The following is a 17,326-nucleotide window of genomic DNA, read 5'->3' as shown; positions in this document are numbered from 1 at the left end:
AGGGTTCGGTCAAAGGGGATATTGTCTTGTTGTCAGCGAACAGTGAGCCCGCATTACATGGGTGTTGTGTTGAGATGTTTTATGGACTTTATAGCATGTAGACAAACAGTCTCTGTACTCCTTTCCTGAATACATATCTATAAATTTGACTTCGGGTCAAGTCTTCCCTGGTACCCTGCCTGAAAGCAGCTTCCATAGAAAGGAGAGAGATAGTCAGGTGATGGTTGGAGAGTCACATGAATCTGTAAGGTGGAGCTGTTACAGTCCAAGGCCTGTGTTTGTCTTTGCTGCTCTGAGTCAGTCTGTGTCTGTGTGCAGTACGACTGCACAATATCTAAAAAAGCATCTTGTGTTTGTCGTAGTCAATATTCCAGTAACAAAGTGATACCACATATCATTGTGGTATCGTAAACATTTCAAATCTTCTTTCTGAACTCTGTAAATGCAGCGGTCTTGTGAATGTTGAAATCAGAAGGAAAATTCTATATTGTAATAAGTGAAATCACTAAGGCTTGCAACGAGGTGAATCGCTGAAAATACAGCTGTTCTGTGACACGAGTAAACATTAACTGAGTGAAATGAAGACAGTGAAAAGCATACAGTATTTAGCTTGAGTGGTACTGTTTTATATGTGACTTTTCCTGGTGTTACAGTAGAATGTATTGGTTTTGAACTTGGTCCCTATACTTTCTGTACTTACATTGTCAGTAGCCAGTAGTTTTTATGCATGGAAGTTACGATACATCTACTCTTCTAAAGCCACAAATACTGCCAAACGACTGATGTTGAATTGTTTATTTTAAGTCCCAGTTGTCCTACCTGTTTCCAACCTCCTACTCTTCAATGTCATTCATTTTTTCTGCATTTGATTGCTTCTCTCTCCTGCCCTTCTTTCTGTCCGCCTATCACCACCTCTCTCGCTATTGCATTGCTGCTCCTGATTGGTTAACGCCTTGTGAGCAGTATGTTTGACCAATAAATCATCAGGAAGCCAACAAATTTATTTTACTGATGTGTGTAAAGCATTTTAGTGTCATGTTAGTTAATAATCCTGCAGTCCTAGTGTGGTGGCTCTTACGTCACATGTCAGAAGTTCTGAGTTTTTCCGACTTGAGTGGCAGTTCATTTGTATGATAGCTATTATGTTTTGTTCCTCAAGTACTTTCCTTTGTCTTTAGATGTGATTTAGGCGTGTGTGATTGTGCTGTGAATTTACCAGAAAATAACATAAGAATTCAAAATCTTGAAACATAAGAAATCGTCCGTTTTCAGTGATAGAAAAGCCTAAACATCTCAATATCTACCATGGAGATTTGGAGCAGTTTCCACATGGGGAGATCATTTCGAAATCTCAGTGTTGAGTAGAAACATCACAATACGCCTCTATTGTCAGTGTGTTCGATTGATGTCTGGAATTCGTCAGACTGCGTGGCCTCTCACTTACTTCCTCTCTCAGTTTTAACCTCTGTATGAACTATGTGGATGGAGGGCATTCATAGATACTCTGTTCTACATGGCAGTAGACCTGTGTGTGTGTAAGGGCGACACACACACGCACACACACCTACCTATTGTTATTATGACCACTAAACTACACTGTAAACTGTTGTCAGCGACTATCCTGGAAGAAGGGAAACAGTGCTAGACGGCTTCAGCAGCCAACTGGGTTGAAAGTAAGGGAGCAGAGGTCGTAGCTTTGGACTCTTGCTGTATTTGAACACATGTTAAATAGTTTGGCGAATGTCTGTTATGTTGTTTTGTTCCCTTTTTCTCAGTGCCAGCTGCTTTTGAGCTAGCACTGACCCAAGCCATTCGCACAATCCTACAATCAGTCCAGGAAGCTTTCATTTCATCTTTTATTTTGTCCTCCACACCTGCTCTCTCGTGTTCTTGTACTGAGCATCCATAGACTTATGTTTGTGTTGAAGGCTATGCCCTGGATCACAAATGTGATAAGAGTGCTTTCAGTCGCTCAGAGAGTAAATTAAAGAGGAAGTTGGCCTACATGTAACTGCTTGTGGGAGGAACAGATTTGCAGGCGGCAGCCTTACATGCTAACAGTCAAACACAATACATATATTGTCATAAAACCACCAAACAACATCACAGCAGGAGAAGATTTGGTTAGATATACTGTAGCTTCATGTCATATTTAGATTTTGTGAAGGCAAATTAGTTACCTCTGCCATTTCATCTGTGTTGTCCTTCATAGACCTTGCTCCACTGGCAGATATTTTTTCCAGCAGGCCTAACGCTGGGCAGCCCATTGGACAAAGGCACAGGAAATAAGTATGGGCCGATGGCGAGCACTTGTTATGCCAAAGAGCATGTCCATATCGATGCTTTTGGAATCCTGTCACCCATTGATCTGCCCTCTGCATTGCACATTTATACGTTTTAAGAGCACAGATATGTGTCTGCCAGTTGATTGATTATGAGCTATTTTCAGCTGCGGCGGGCTGGTTCCATTGCAATGCCTTGGATGTGTCAACGGCAAAATCAAACACTTTTTCACACGCAATCTAAACTCCCAGGCCTCCTGTCTTTTTTTTTTTTTTTTTTTTGGTGGTGAGCGGTTGTTGCAGTCCCCCACTAAATATGACACAAGTTACATACTAAGGTATTTCTTACTGGTGTGGATGACTGTGATAGATGCTGTCTGGGTTGACATGGAGCTCTCCCTGTGTCGGTGTGCTCAGTGGCTGGGAAGCCAGACTGCAGCAGCAGGTACCGGACCACAGGAGAGCAGCCCTGGATGGAGCTTTAGTCTGGGAGTGTAACTGAACATATGAGGCCATGAAACAGCTGCAGTTTATGCCTGATGCAGCTCGAGTTTGCTTTAGATGCTACCTACAAAACAACTGTAGCCTCCTTTTCATTAGTTTGAGTCCAAAGATCACTGCCTATTTAAGGCACACCATGCTTTTTGTCTAAGGCACAATGCATTGTGGTCAGTGTAGTTAACCAATATGCTTTCAGTGTCCGGCTGTATGAAATAAGAGATACAGAGTACATTTTAATCTGCAAGCTTCATGTGTCTAGAATGAATTTAACAGCTGTTAATCCACAGGGACACGCTGCTATATAATGATAGGAATGACGAGATTTTGAACATTTTTGCCAGATCTTTTGCAAAGTCCTGCAAACAAGATGAAACAGTTTTTCAACTTATTGTCACAAAATGTTACCTGCTGCTATGTAGCACTACTTACATTATTTGTCCAAGTCATTCTGAAACAGAAATGCCAAACATGTCCTAGTTTCAGCTTCTCAGTTGTGAGGATTTGACGCATTTCTTTGTCATATGCGATGGTTCGCTGATTATCTGTAGGATTTAAACCATTGACAAGACAAAAAGAACAATTTGACGACTTCACCTTGGGCTTTACTGTGTTGAACATTTTTCACTAGTTTGTGGTACATGATATACCAAACAATTAATCAGTTAATGAAGAAAATAAGTGGTATATTGATTGATAATAGAAATAATTGTAGTTGCAGCCCTGCTTGCCTTACCCACTGTAAATGTTACTCATACTCTTGAACCTCAATGTTTTTTCAGTCCAAATGATCATCTCTCTACAGTTATTAATCCCCACAAACCCATCTTTTATGGTGAGTTTATGGTAATCATGCCACACGCACACAAACACCAGTACACACGGACATATATTCAAAACATACAGGAAGATGAGAATTGGCCCTGAATCAACTTTCTCACTGAGACAAATGTCAGATTGTTCTGTCCTGTAGCCATCCAGAGACATTTCACACTGGTTGGCACCATCGGTGTTGACCCTAATAAGGATTAAATAGAAGCGGCAAAGATCAGATACTGAGGAAAAATGTGGCCTATTGAGGGTGGATTGGAAAATGGATGTCATCGTCACACACTTTAAATGATGCTAGTCACAACAAGATGTCCTGACTACTGCCTGGCCTGAAATATATGGAGGGCATAAAAACTCTCGTTAATCTGTACTTTCTGGATATCTGATGTTAAGTACAGTCAATTTAATATTAGGTTTTATTGTTTGGACACTGTCACAATCATGCTAAAACCACTGTGGAGTACAGTCGGACTGCATCTAATGATCTTTATTATTATTATTGATTAATCTGCTGATTATTTTCTTAATTAATAGATTAATCATTTGGTGAATATAATTGTGTAAAAAAAATAGTGAAAAATGTTCATCACAGATTTTTAGAGTGCAAGTTCACATGTTTATATGTGAGTGGTTTGTCTGACCAACAGTCCAAAACCTAAAGATATTCAATTTACAGTGATATAAAAACAGAGAAAAGCAGCAAATCTTCATTTCTGAGAAGCTGATCCGAGTTCAGAACCAGTGTTTACAGTTTAAAAATGGACTGAACCAATTAATCAATTATCAGAATAGTTATAGCAATTACTCCTATGTTTATCAATTAATCAACAATATTTGCTGCTCTAAAATACAGAATGTACTTTGAGCAGCCTGTCTTATCCCTCCTGCCAGGAGAAGGCCTTTATCTCCATTATCTGACAAATTAGAGTTATATGTTTTTATGTAATAAATTAAAGTAATATTTCCAAAACTTGTAAAATCTTTCATTGGTTGTTCTCAGGGTTTAATAAGTTGTAAACAGGACTTGTAAACATTTCAACTTAAAAAGATTGCTGTGTTTTTTTTTGCCTAACAAAACTCAAATGTTTAAATCTGCAAGGATCATCACAGGTCAGGATGTGATGTGTTGCAGTTGGTCCAGGATGGAGAGGTGCAGCTGGCACTGGACAGATCTCCAGCAGTTCCAGGGTCCCGGAGATGGGATCGTGGAGAGAAATATCTAAGGCTGGGTCTGGTTCTTGGTCTGGGCTGGGGCTGGGGTTGGAGCTGGGATGTAGTGCTGGTCACGGGACTCTGTCACCAGCCTGGGGGCCACTGACACAGTCATCTGAGGCAGTAAAGTGCTAAGAATGGCCGGCATTGTCAGCCAGCCCCGGCCCCTGAAGGGCCTACAGAAACAGAGGGGCTACGCTTCGCAAACAGTGGCTCTCCTCAATAAGGAGCCTCTTCTGTTCACGGAAGAGCCCGAGAGAGCGATATTTATACACCGGATGCATGTCAATGCTGCTTTTTTCTGTCACCAATGAGTTGCTTCATTTCTCAGTGTTTTAGCTGATTTCATGTACACAGTATAAGGGATGAGGCCGACTGTGACACGGTCCGGGTTCTTCTTATGTGTCTGAACGGAGTCTGAACTAATTCCTTGTAGCTCAGATTGTTTGACAAAGAAATCTGAAGTCACTGTTTGAACTTATGCTTCTAAAAAGCATGAAGCTGAGAGTGTTTCAGGGTTGGTAGGGTCAACAATGCTAACTTCATGGACAAGCGAAATGGAGAAGAGGAGGAAATTTAGAAATATGAGCTTTTTAGTAGCTACAAGAACAAAAACTATTCCGAATCTGTTTGCTGTGATTTTGGATTGAGTATCACAGACTTGAGTCCTCAAAAAGTTTGATGGACGATATAGCAGCACAACTAGCTTGCTCTGAAAAAGTCAAACACTGCTGTAAAGGACAAAATCAAAACACATAACTAGCAAGGCCAGTAAAAATGTATCCTGATTTCTGAAACAACCCTCAAAGCTGTGAAACCGCACCCGTTTTAGTTGGAGAAGTGCTGAATGCATTTTAAACTATTCATGTTTACATCTATTTTTTGGTATGCTCTTTTGTTTTAATTGTCAGCTTCTTCAGCCACTCGCAGTAAACAAACTCTCAAAAATAGCCCAACTGGTTTTCAGTTCAGTTTGTTAGATCGCTTCATCTCTTTCAAGTAAATTCTGTGTCCAGGCTTTTAACCTTTTAAGAGAATCAGTGATGCTAACTCAAATGTTTACAAGAGCACAACTCAAATAATGATTTGAACTACACAATTGTAAATAAATTCTTCATAAAAAAAGGGATCGTAAAAGGCCTTAATCCAGATTAACAAAAACCTTTGTGTCGCTTGCTAAAATCAGATGACCCTGCTGTCAGCTGACTGAGAAATAATCAAAGGGGGCACTATGGAAGTGTGTGTGTGTGTTTGTGTGTGTGTGTGTGTGTGTGCGTGTGCATGTGTGTGCGTGATTTCCGAGGAAAAGGAAGGAGTGGTTTTGATCTGAACTGTAGAATCTGATCTACTGGAAGCTCAGTGGGACTCCATCTACACAAACCACTGTCCTTAAGGTTGTTAGAGCCCCCTGTGGGACTCTCTCTCTCTCTCTCTGTCTCTCTCTCTGTCTCTCTCTCCCTCTCTTCAGTCCTCTCTTGAGGCCAAAAGTGACAGCAGAGAGGATGTCGCAGAATACATGAGAGCACACGTTGTTTCCTATATGAAGCCTTTTCCAAAAAGTGTGTGAAGCATTTAACATGTGATATCTTCCGGTTTAACAGTAAGGCCAGAGATGTAGTGTTACCGTTACTGTCAGATGCTTGTCTCACCATTAGATAAGTCCTTTAAAGTACTGTGAAGGTTTAGAGTCGTGGATGTCGGCTTGAGAAAGCTTTCAGCCTGCCTGGACATTTGGAAACAGTTAAGAGGGCCTAAAGCTGCCCAGCATAGCATGCTACATGTCACAAGATTAGCTACACCGCCAGTGTGTTTTTTATTTTGTTTCTAGAGACCAGAGGCTCCGACAGCCTGTATTTAGTTTAGTCAATGAGTTGGATCACATTTGAAAGCAAGCACTGCTCCATGAAAAAAAGACACACATTTTGAATAGTCCATCTAAAATCTAAATCTATAAATCACCACAATTGCTTTTTTTTCTCCCTGTGAACATGTTGAGTAACTTTCATGTCAGTTTCTGCATAAAATTTCAAATTACCAAAACTGTGTCACGCTTAGATTGTTTTTAGGCTGTTGCTAATTGCTAGTTTTGTCTCTCTGATGTTAACTACGAACAGTGTTGCAGAGAAAAGCTGGAATTTATGTTCCACTTAAAGAAGGGGAATTGGATCTATAAATAGATTTTTATTTTTGGGTTAAAATGTGCGTCCATTTTAAAGGACAGACAGAGACACAGAGCGAGGCTGGTGAATGGCGGATATCTGCGAGTCTGTTCCTGTGTGCCGACTACGCACACACACATACAGTACACACACACACACACACACACACACATACCTTTCTCTCCCGCTCACACACACACGTACACACCCTGCTGTTGACCAGGAGTGTAAAGGCACAGACTGTTGGAGGACAGCAGTGGCGCTGCAGGTTCCCTGCTCAGAGATTGTGGAATGGTCGTCCATAGACCCCCGCCTCCTCCTCCTCCTCCTCTCTCCCTTTCTCTCTCTTCACTGAGGCTCCCCCTCCTCTCTCTCCCCTCTCTGTCGCTCCCTTTTCTCCCCCCACCCCTTCCACCCCCCTCCCACCCCCCACCCCCCTTAGAGCTTATGTAAACTAGCTGTGGAGCCAGGGCAAGCTGAGGCTATTTTTAGCAGCAGTACTGCAGAGCAGAAACTGGCGGAGGGTCACGTGTGCGCAGCCGAATCAAAGGGAGTATCCCGGCAATGCGCTGTAAACAAAGGGAAGGTCAGTAGCAGAAGGTGAGACACAAAACGCCTCTGTGTTGGTTTTGCGTGTGTGTGCGTGTGTGTGCGTGTGCGCGTGTGTGTGTGTGTGTGTGAGTACGCACTGCCTGGCCATACCTTCTCTTCTCTTAATGCCCTGACATAAAACAAATCATCACGAGTGTATGAATGCACCCATATGCTTTCCTGCTCGCTCTGTCTCCCCGTATTACACACACACACACACACACACACACAATGTTCAACCATTTCTGCCACTGCTAGAGACAGAGAGGGGGGAGCTGAATTGATCAAAGCAGGGTTTGACACGCGAGGAGACATTTTGCCGTCTAATCATGACAGGGGCTCCCAGCCCCACACTGTCTCCCTGTTGCTGCCAAGCCGGCCTATCAGAGTGAGCGGCAACAGACTTGGAGCCATGCAAAATCCATCAAAAAGCACATGACCACGTGTGTTTAGCACTGACATTAGCATGTTCTGTGTCACATGGGGCTTTCAGCGCCTGCTCAGAGTTTAGCCTGGTAGTGTACTGTAGCTCAGGTTGTGTAGCCTGTAGGCCTGGTTAGCAGTGCAGCTAGTGGTTAGCAGTGTCAAGCCACACCCAGGCACAAGGCCTCCCTCCACCTCCGCCACCAGTCAAACAGCCCTCAACTTTCACCTCCCGTGGAATGTGGTCACAAAGCTATTTTTAGAAACCTTTTATATTTTTCTGTCACAGCAGTTTGTTTGCCTAGACAGTTTGAGCTGTCGGCTGTTTCATCAGGCCAGGCTGAAGGAGGTAGCTCGGAGGCTAGCTTAAGTAAACATTTGGCTCCAGCACAAGCCATGGTTCAGCAGTTTGGTGGGGTGATTTATTGTTGCATGTATTCTTAACCTGAGACTCTGGAGCTTCTCCTCCGTACTGACTAAATAGATAAGGGCCCCATCTTGAAGCGTCCTGACAAAAGAAAATGTTATATTAGGGGAACATCCGGTTCCTCATATGCAGTTGTGGTTCTTCAGCGTGACACTGTACTCTGAAGCAATGTTTATTTAGAAATTTAACTCTAGTCCACACCTGTTTTTTTTTTTTGTTTGTTTTTTACAACTGCTACTAGTTAAACAAAGGCGTGATGTACGTACATGTTCCTTTGTTAATGGTAGCTGCTAATTTGTCTTTGTCTGCTGGAACATAGACGTCAGAAAATTGAGCTAAAACAAGTCAATTTATCAATTATTTGTTTAGAAAAAATGCAGACTTTCCGTTGTTCCATCTGCTTGCTGTGAGGATTTGGCGCTTTTGTCGTTGTATGTGACTGTAGACTGAATATATTTGGGTTTTTGAGTGTTGGTCAGACAAAACTCGTTCGATGTCCTTGGGTGTTAGTAAATTGACATGGGCATTTTTCACGATTTTACAGACCACATGAAAAAGTAATTGTCATAATGAAAACAATAATGGAGCCCCTTTTTTTTGAGTTTCAACTTTCAACATACGGCTGTCATGGTCAAAAAAGGTTAGTGAGTCAGTTAGTGAATTTAATGGCATTAGCCTTATGTTATCTTATTTTATCTCTTACAAGGCGTCAATGCTAATTGTGCTTTTGTTGGATTCGACCAGCATTTTGCTAACACAAGGAACTCATACCACCAGTATCACTAGACAGAGTGTTTGGTTTGCCACCTCTAGGCTAATATATTCAGCAAGTAGACATGAGTTGATTTTGAGCTGAAAGGAGCATCAACTACAACCAAGATAGAAGACTTGTGATGTATTTAACATTAGGTTTCACACATCTTCATACTTGTTTGTTTTTTAACAAGGAACCGCTAGAATAATCTGCTCCGCTGACCCTGCTGTGATGACACTCTACGCTCATTACTCTGTACAGATATCCCACTAATCACTCCAAATCCATTTCCCCTGATCTGCTGCTATAACCCAAATGACAGAAGAAGCTACCTTGGTAATTTGTTGTATTCCTGTGTGCATAAATTTTGTGTATGTGTGTCTGTGTGTCTGTGTGTCTGTGCGTGTGTGTTTGTGTCATGGGACTCCTGTTGACTGCTCCATGCTCGTAACATCCTTATCAATTATCCCCATGTTTCAACCCTCAACTCATATCACCCTGTGCGTCTACTTCAGGTTGTGACAGAACTCAGTTACTTTGTGTGTCTTCACATACTACAGGCTACACATTGCATTCCTCCCCTTTACTGAAAATGTGACTTATTTTTGGTTGTGTGCTTGAGACGGTGGCACTCTAAAATAATCTGTCTTCATATGCCTAAATTTGCTGTGCCCTCCCACCAAAGACACACACACACACACACACACACACACACACAGTGACACACGTACAATGTTGTAAGCTTGCACGGAGCACGGTTCTGCTTTGTGTTGATGTATGGGAGAGTCTGGGAATGGAAGGATACAAGTTTGGCCTGGCTGAGAGAGAGAGAGAGAAAGAGAGAGGAGTGGTATGGACCGACTGGGGTTTCCATGGGAACCCAGCTGCTAAAAGCAGGCAGGGTCAGTGTGGAAGAGAGGATGTGTGCAGCAGGAGCGAAGGGATGCCACCCGGAGGCCAGTGTGTGAACTACACAAACAGCACACAGGCCTAGTGTTCATCCATAGAATGTGCATATTTAGACTATTAAAATTAGAATCAAAAAGGATATTAACTTACCTTTTTATGGAAAATTGATTTCCTTCCAGCCAGCACAACTCTGTTCAGGCTTATGCAATCTGCACTGATGCTGTAGACTCCCCTGTCTAATATTAGTCATTGGTTATTGACTTTTATTTAGGGGAAAAGAGGAAAAGCTCATTTTCACTGGGTCACCGGTTGACTTCCAAGCGGAACAACTAATTTGACATGGAGGCTGTGGTTGTTTACAGGAGGGAGGATTGAAACCTGCTCAATAGTGTTGATTAGACTATTTTTACTTGGTTTTCTATTTTTGGCGCAGACTAATGCAGTAGCTGACAGATAGCCTGTCAATGTAGGGCCTCAATATTATTTAGAGAAACCCATAAGTCAATTTCACTGTAAGAACTGTAGTTGGGAGCTCCACATGGGACACGGTTCAGGCCTGACAGAGTCCCTGCGTTCCCGATGTAGCTTGAGTCTGGGGGCTGAATCTATTTTTAGCAGAGGTAATATAATGGTTCACGTAGACATTGAGCAGAGACAAAAGGGCATTACAATGTATTTTACATTTTTATACAACACCTTTCAAAACCATGACTTGATGCGGCCCTGGACGGCGAATTGGCGGCCTTGAGATAAAGCAGGCACTTTTGTTTACACAAGATTCGGTTCGACTTTCAGGAGTGTCTCCGTTCTTGCTCCTATATTTAGGAAGTACCCACTGAGCCGTTGATGGATTTGTCTAGTTTCAGATCCATCTCCCAAACTGCACATTGTTCCTGTTTGGATGGATGAGTTGAACCCTGGGCTCAGATCTTTCCACCAGGTGACCAGGATCCTGCACAGCTCCACCTTCACTTTGTCCTGCTGCACACATGCTGACAGTCTGCGTACTGCAGCTGGTTTGGATACGCTGCTGGTTGTGTTTTGACCGATGAAGCGTGAAGTAAAAGTTCTCAAGTTGAAATATTAGATCACAGTCTGACAGGAATGATCAAGTAGTGTTAAAATTATTGGTAATTTAATCAGTAAATTGATCAACAAAAAATAAATCTGCGGCTAATTTGATAATTTCAGTCGTATTTCAAGCAAAAACACAAAATTCTCTCTATTTCCAGCTTGTCCAGTGTGAGGATTTGCTATTTATCACTGTTCTGTATCGCACTGTAAACACATCATCACACGTCACCTTGGTTTCTGGGAAATTATATTGTGCTTTTTGAAAATAGTTTTCAGACATTTTATAGGAAAAGGGTCGATAATGAAAGTAAATTTTAGTTGCAGGCCTAGATCCAAAATAATGATCCTGTTTGTTTAGAATCTGTTTATTTAGCGTCGTGTTCAGCAATGAGCAGTCGTCTCTGTTACTGTCATGTTTCTGTTTTTTAAACTTTCCAGAGATCATTTGTTTGTCAAAAATATATATGTATAGGCCAGAAGAAAAACATTGAAATAAGGCTTTTCTGCTCTAGAGACAGTGTGGTGGTACTGCTCCCGCGTCCAGCAGTGAGTTTTAAAGTGCTGTCACCAGTCGGTTGGAGACTAAAGTGAAAGTCCATTATGCTGGCCTGAGCGGCTCAAAATATGGAAACTATTGATCGGATCCTCTGCACTGCTAATTAAAGATGGTCCACTATTTGTAAAAAGTCAACCCAATTATCAAATGAGCACATGAGGCTGGGTGCTGTTAGCTGATGTGAAGCTTGCTCGGAGGGGACTTTTTTCCAGTTTTTATTCCAGCATTGTTGCAACTCCTCCTTGCCTTTGTTCTTTTGCACATGTTCACAACGTGCGCTGTGTTTTGGATGTGTGATCCTGATACGGACGTTTTGTTTTGGCTTAAATTTGAATGTTTAAATGAAATTGTTGCCGTTTGGTTCACTTCTTTGCCAGTTGGCCTCTTTATTCTGTTCGTCGCTTTAGTTGTATGTAAGCCTGTTTGTTTATTTGTTTGTTGTGGCTCTCCGAAAGCGACCTAATGGTACGAGAGCTTGTACCAGTGCTCCGGTTCAGGGAGAAGCCCCCGTGGAGCTGGGTGACCCATGTCCCCAAGCCCCGGTATGAAACCTTTTAATGTCTCCGCCTCTCCACTACCACCACCATCTTCTCTCTACCCCCCTTTTCTGCTCAATGGGCAGCAACATGTGACCTGGACCACGTGGGGGCTGAGGCCTGAGGCCCCCCTGCATCTACTGTCCCTCAACATATCGGTGTGTGAGCGAGGTTCTGGCTGTGTGTGTGTCTGTGTTTTATGGAAAGATTAGGCCAACAACACAGAAAGACCAGGCCAAGTCAAGTGATACTGTCCACAACACAGCCTATACATAGCAACACAAACTGGCCCGCAGGACGAGTACAATGTGTTTTGGCTAAATACAGAGACAACCCAGCCCTGCAGACAGAAAGAGACGGACTGTAATAGACAACATCATAGTGGAGGTTTTGTTTTTTCAACCTGCCAATTAAGAACAAGTTCATGGAATAGTACAAGGCCTTTTTATGGGATGGTGAAGGGGGAGGCAGCGTGTAAGGATGAAGCGCTAAATGAGTAATTGCTGCTGGATTAATGTGGTTTGATAGTTTTGAAAAGACTTTTAAGTGGAAAAAGACAAAACACAAACCTTGCAACAAAATTCACAACAAACGATAAATCAGAATTTGCCATATATTCGCTGCTCACATACCAAGAACAAACCGGAAAAACTGCCTGCCCGTTATCCCTCAAATCCACAAATTTGACAAAATGCCCATCACATGTGACTGTGATCACACACTCTGATGCCAGTAGAGTACAGTTCTGGGAGGAAATCGACACAAACCGCAGACTTCCCCGGACCTGAAACCAGCTTGTCTGTTCGTAGCACTCGATCAGAACAGCCGCAGTCACTAAAAACTGCGCCCAAACCTTTTGATAAGGCACGATCTGGACGCCGCTCAGTAATCAGTGTTATCTTTTTTACCATCCTTCCTTGATCTGCGACCGTTGTTCTTTTCTTTTTGCTGGGTACGAGGACTATATTTGGCTCTCCAGCGCTCTACCAATAGTACTTCTGTCACATGGCAGTCAGAAAGCGCTCAGTAATTATAACCTTGCTAGGTTTCTGCAAGCAAGGCTGACTAAAAATACTCTCACATTGTTGCAGTGATGGGGCAAAAGCTGGAGGTTTTTTGGAGGTTTTGCCTATGTTTTGTGTGTGTGTCTGTGTCTGCTCAGGGGAGTGTGTGTGTGTGTGTGTGTGTGTGTGTGTGTGTGTGTGTGTGTGTGTGTGTGTGTGTGTGTGTGTGTGTGTGTGAGATACACGAATTCAAGTGCAGTTCAGTGGGTTTGCTGGTTTTGTTCGTCTTGGTTCCAGGGAAGCACTAATTGACAAATAAATGCAATTAATTGTGTGATTTGCCAAATGTGTGTTCTTGAACCGACATGTTGTATGATGTCAGAGCCAGAGCATAAGCCACTCGATGTCTGCATGTTCCTCAGTTTTCTACATATGTGTGTTTAAGATGAAACATAAGTTGATCAATTGATCGGTCGATCTGAATTAATTAGCAACTGTTTTGATGTTAGAATTAATAATCGTAATTCAGTTCATTTTTTTCCTAGTTTCAGCTACATTGTGAGCATTTGCTGACTCTGTCTGTTTTAAGTGATGATGTGCTGAATATTTTTAGGTTTTGTCTGGCATAAGTAATTTGGGTTTTGGGAAATATGGACATTTATCTGTTTTTTTTTAACCTTTTATAGATGAAATTGTTAATTGACCATATAATCAGCAATGAAAATGAAAAAAAGGTTCATTGCAGCCCAAATTCAGTAGGATGTAACACACATTTTGAATGCAATTGATTAGAAACCTGCGTCGGAAACCTTGTTCTTCATGTTTTTTTATCCATTGATACTTTTTTCAACACTTGCCTCCAATTATTACTGCCCTCTAGTCAGTAGAAATAGTTATCACGTCACTTCTTGATCATGGAAGCACACAAGAAGATGCTGGTTGAACTTAGGGGTTGATTGATTTTATTGTATATTTTTATGTAGTATTTATTTATTTATTACTCTCTTGTATGAAATATATCATCACAATTTTACTTCTTCAGGTCTCTTAAAATTCTTTGCATGAAACATTTCGAGAAGAGAAACTGTTCACAACTTGTAGATGAGCAACTCTGACACGGGGTCGCAAGGAGATATTGATTTCAGGGTTTCCCACAGAGTGTGCGTGTGCACGTCCCTGTGCATGAGAGAGGGTCTCTTCATCAGCAGCGTGTTTTATAAAGTCGCCCCAACAAATACAACTCGCGTTTTGAATTTTTTCACTTGCGTTTTCACAACAGCGGGAGGGCCATGTGCGGAGGAGGCCTGCCGTTAATGATGTAGCCTCGACCGAAACGGTCGAACCAACCTGGTGCCGAATTACATCAGCACGAACCAGGTGCACTTACAAGCTTTTACAAAACAACAGCGCAAGTATGGCCTGTATTAAACAGAAGAGGTCGCAACATAATTAGTGCATTTACAGGAGGGACATATACCAGAGAACGTCTCTCTCTCTGTGTTTCTGTGCAGAGCATGTGCGACTGTCAGTAGATTGGAGAGGCAGTGCGATGGGAGATTGTCCACTAGTTTATCAATAGCGGGTGGTGTTGCTAAAGCAATAGAAATGGGTTGCCATATATATATATATATATATATATATATATATATATATATATATATATATATATATATATATATATATATATACACACTTAGGTGGCCCAACTAAAATCTGTATGTGGGGAAACACTGGATTTGTACTAAGGGGTCACAAGTGGAATAAAGAATCCGAGCGCCTGACCTGTTATCAAAACATAACTCTGCAGTGCTACTAGTGGTCATAAACTTTCAGGTATTAAAGCTCTTAGAGAGGTTAAAGTTCAGGATAAGTTTAAGGTCAAAAAGGTCCATCAGTTTTTGCAACCATCTAGGTCAAGTCGTAAGTTAAGACATGACGTGGACTCCTCCTCCGAAGACAGAAAATAATTGTGGGAATTTTTCGTACTGGATGAGATCAGGCCGGGGAGACGACGTGGCACACATGCCTTAACTGGTTATAAAACTGTACATAGTTTAGTGTCTACTAAAATAATAAATGAGGATATTTTTAGATTTGACTTTAAGCTGTGGTGATGTGGCATGCATAAAAAGTAAACAATCATCAAGTTAATAAAACTAATTAATCATTAGTGTAGTAGTATTCTGTTTCAGACATAATCACATACAGACAGACATCCTTCATTTTGTGTATCCTCGTGAACCTTAACGGCCTTCCTCTCCTCCATGATGTTCGTGTTGTGTTTGGTGATACAGTAGATGCATCTACTGTACATGAACATGAACTCTGCGTGACAAAGTCTAGTGCTCTTTCAGACACAGCCTTACTTTCCTTTTGTGCGGACTGTGTGAGCCAGAACAAAAGTCGATGTGATGAAAACATTGTCGGAGCACATGAGCAGCGTTTCTGTTATCTAATAGTTCATAATAGAGCATTCATTCATGTAGTTTACATGGGCGTGTTAGGTGTGCTGCGTTTAGGGTTGGACTGAAAATCGCTGCTCTCATGTCCGTCAGGTTTCTTGTACCCTGAAGCCGTGTTGACTGCCTTGTGACATCCTGAAGCCACAGACGGTTTGGGGTGAAAAATGAGTGATGGTGAGATAGCTGTTTGGTCCACATCTGTGTCCTACATACAGGACTAACTCTCCAACTTCAGCTTCAGGCTGGGAACTCTTCTCCTCCACAAATAACTGACGCACCTTTGTCTCTCACATGTATCTTTTACTTCATTTGCTCTCGTAGGAAAGTATACCTCGTGCTGTTCTCTCCATTGCAGTTTTATTTTTTATTTTTATCAAACTTTTGTCAAGTCACGAACACGGCTGTGACCTGGACTGCTCCTTAGTACGGATTGACATGGGTTTAATGTAGGAATAATGCAGGGTAACAAATAAGGCTGCGACTCACAATTTGAAGTCCTTGTCAGTGAATCTGTTTACTATTTTCTTGATTGATGGATTCATTTTTGGTTTGCAAAACATCATCACAAAATAGTGAAAATGCCCGGCACAATTATGCAAAGTGACATATTATAATAGCCTGATTTGTCCAACAACACAGAAACAAAAGATGATAAGTTTTCCATAAAGAGAAGCAGTGAGTTCTCACATTTGAGATGAGAATTTTTTGGCATTTTTGCTTGAAAAAATTACTGAAACCATTAAACAAATGTCATTTATTAATCTTTGATTGATTTAGATTGGGAGAGAGAGGTTTGTGTCTCCTTTCTGTGACTTTTAAGGGTATTTAGGTCCTTTTTTAGAGTAACATATTTACATTCTGACAAACGTCTTTGTACCACTCATATTTTCAAGGGCATTTTTGCTTTGGGCCTTGGTTGATTTTGAACTCTGGTGTGGTCCACTGTTCAGCAAACAGAAAGCTAAATGCCTGAATTTTCTGGAGAGACCTACTGAGTGTTCAATGACTGTTTTGGGAAAAAAGGAAAAATGCATACATGTCTGACTAGATGTAAAGCTTTGCGTTGTATTATAGTGTACCTTATCTCTGTAAGGGCCTTTTCCGCATCAGGGCCTTTTTCTTTAAGTCTATACACATTTTGGCCTTTAGACCAGCATTGTTTGAATCTTTTAATCGTGCGGTCCAGACCATCCAGGGGCCTGTGTGACCATGTGTCCCCAGCCTCAGTGTCCTGAGCCCGCTGTGCTGCAGAGAGGCCCAGCTGCTGCCGCTGCCGCCGCCACTGCTGCTGCTGCTGCTGCTGCTACCGCTGCTGCACATGCTCTCTCAGTAGTGAAGAGAAGGCAACAGCAAGCTGTCTAACCTCCACAATAACCACCTTATGTAATCACTCTGGCTAGAGACAGACAAAAATAGCCCAGACTGAGCAGCCCTGCCCTCTTGTGGCAACCAGCTGCCTTAACACCGGCCTACAGAGCCTTTACAGACATGGCGGCCGCCTTTTGCAGCATCCTGTGTAGCTCACGTGAATGTCTATATAACAGCTCAAAATGACGCAGCTCAACAGAAAGGTTTAATGAAAGATGGAACAGTTGTGATTTGAGGGTT

General features: G+C 42.0%; 1 protein-coding gene across 3 annotated transcripts in view; it reads left to right on the top strand.

Annotated features, from left to right (window-relative positions):
* LOC121614438 (guanine nucleotide-binding protein G(olf) subunit alpha) overlaps window positions 1–17,326 on the top strand; it is a 44,158-nt gene that overhangs the window by 21,177 nt on the left and 5,655 nt on the right. The window lies entirely within an intron of this gene.

The sequence above is a fragment of the Chelmon rostratus genome, chromosome 12, assembly GCF_017976325.1.
Source record: "Chelmon rostratus isolate fCheRos1 chromosome 12, fCheRos1.pri, whole genome shotgun sequence".
Classification (NCBI taxonomy): Eukaryota; Metazoa; Chordata; class Actinopteri; order Chaetodontiformes; family Chaetodontidae; genus Chelmon; species Chelmon rostratus.
The sequence above is the reverse complement of the archived record's forward strand: the minus strand, read 5'-3'. Positions and strand labels throughout refer to the sequence as shown.